The following is a 2,180-nucleotide window of genomic DNA, read 5'->3' on the forward strand; positions in this document are numbered from 1 at the left end:
ACATAATTAGAATTTGGGGGGGAATTTGGTCACGTTACAATCAAGCATAGAGAAACTGTAAGGACAAAAGGAAACGGAAATAAGAAGTAGACCAATGTTGAAATGTATGCATTAATGCTACAATCATGGATGGAATGCTTAACGGGCCAACTGAGGACAAGCTATATCCACAATCACTCCCTTTATTTGGTAGCTACTGCATTATATTTACTTCTGAGTTTATTGTTTTCTTTCTATCCAAAAGAGTTCATTTGTAAAGAAGCTCTGGATGGAGCCTCTAACCTGACACTCCTACAGTTAACATTGCAGACTGATCTGAATTAAGTTATTTTTATTAAGATTTTTACACACATACAACAATGATCATAAAATGTTCATGCGTGTTAAAAAGAACAGTAAGTGCTGAGTTTTGACACAGATGGTAAGCAAACTACTGAATCAATGTGAAGTAAAGGTATAGAAGAACAAAACAAAAAGCAGCGGTAGTGATGACATGCATTCTCATTTTCTGAAATTAACAGGTTTCAGCATTTTGATAAATTGTTTTGTTTTTCCTCCAATACAATATATCTCAGCCTCTTTAAAGCAAGGTAGGGTGCAAGAATTACGTTAAATTTAGTTGAACATTTAAAGACAGAAAGTGTGAGCTGCAATAATCAATATTTAATATGTGTTTGTCAGCTTTAAAAATGTTCCAGGCTAAACTTGTTTGATTGTCCTGAGGGGTATCAAGACGTGGTGTGGTGCTGTATGCATTTTGCTGTGATTTTCTTTTTAATTCATAGATATAATGCATGCTTCTTCTCATTCTTGAAATGTTTCCATTGTTGTGCCTCTGGTATTTATTGTGCTTACTTGTCCACTGGATAGAGAGGAGCAGTCAGAGGAAAGTGATGTACCAAAGGCCAAGAGACGAGGATGATGATGATGATGATGATGATGATGATCTGCCACCATCACACAGGGAAAGAGGTTAACTTATTTTCTTTTCCAACACTGGTAACACTGACCTGGCTATCACTTTTCTTTTGAATTTGTTTTTTCTTTTGTCTTTTTCAGGCTCTATGACAAGAAGAGAACCAAGATGTTAATGTCCCAAAAGTGTATTGAACTGTAGGTAAAATGCTAACGGGACTACACACAAGAACATTGTTATTACATACATATACATTTCATACATTTAATATGTTCAGACTTCTGTGTTTAATAACATGTTGTTTTTCCTCCTCAGGTCACCCCACAAGTTGTAATTGGTCCAGGAAAATGTGTTATGTAAATATTTAGCGCACCAGGTGAAATGCACTGCACAAGAAGCATATTTTTGTTTAGACAAAAGTTCAAGAAAAAAAGTTTTTGCAGTGATACTGCCTTGCACTACCCATTATTTATAATTTTCAAAAAAAGAAAAATGGGCTGAGAGGTTCTAGATTGTTGTCAAAAGAAATTGCAGATGATGATGTGCCACAATTCGTGGCTAGTCCAATAAAATATTGTTAATAGTTAAACTTTGTGTTGAATCAATTGAAATCATAACATCTTGTAACTGTTGGCATTATAGTCAGAGATTTATTTTATAATGAGGAAATTTAAATCGTTCAGTGTCCATCTTTGTTATTACTGGTTGGGCCCGGTTATTCAGAAGTAATCGGATTGGATTTCGGCTATCAGACTGGATCAAATCATGAAAATGGGTTGTCCAAAAGAAAACAAGGATTCTAAAATTGAACTAAATCACATAATTCAGTCTTGGTTATAATCTGGACCAGTATGTGTTGTTCAAAAGTTTTTTAGTAAGAATGTGATACCCATCAAAATATTCACTAGCAGGGACCACACCATTAATAAGATGCGTTTAAAGGTTTTATTCAAGAAGAAACATGACTGATGTGCAAGGCTTGGACTGCTTGTAGCTCATCCCCTTTGCCAAATACATTGTGGGGAAGCTTGACAGGGAATACGCCATAGCACCTGGGCACGACATACACCTTCAGGACCCTACGTAAAGTAAAGGAAGAAAGGAAGAAGAACGGCAGTATTACCCTGATCCCGGCAGAAGGGTCCATTTCAGGAACAAAACGCAATAAAACTTTGAAATTGGTGAAAATATATATATATATATATATATATATATATATATATATATATATATATATATATATATATACACATACATACACATA

General features: G+C 34.8%; 1 long non-coding RNA gene across 1 annotated transcript; it reads left to right on the forward strand.

The window, feature by feature from the left end:
- The first annotated feature begins 716 nt into the window (after positions 1–716).
- LOC126398013 (uncharacterized) lies at positions 717–1,443 on the forward strand. The gene is made up of 3 exons (XR_007570726.1): positions 717–972; positions 1,060–1,113; positions 1,232–1,443. It is a non-coding gene; the product is annotated as an uncharacterized LOC126398013 (long non-coding RNA).
- The last annotated feature ends 737 nt before the right edge of the window (positions 1,444–2,180 follow it).

The sequence above is a fragment of the Epinephelus moara genome, chromosome 11 (genome assembly GCF_006386435.1).
Source record: "Epinephelus moara isolate mb chromosome 11, YSFRI_EMoa_1.0, whole genome shotgun sequence".
Classification (NCBI taxonomy): domain Eukaryota; kingdom Metazoa; phylum Chordata; class Actinopteri; order Perciformes; family Serranidae; genus Epinephelus; species Epinephelus moara.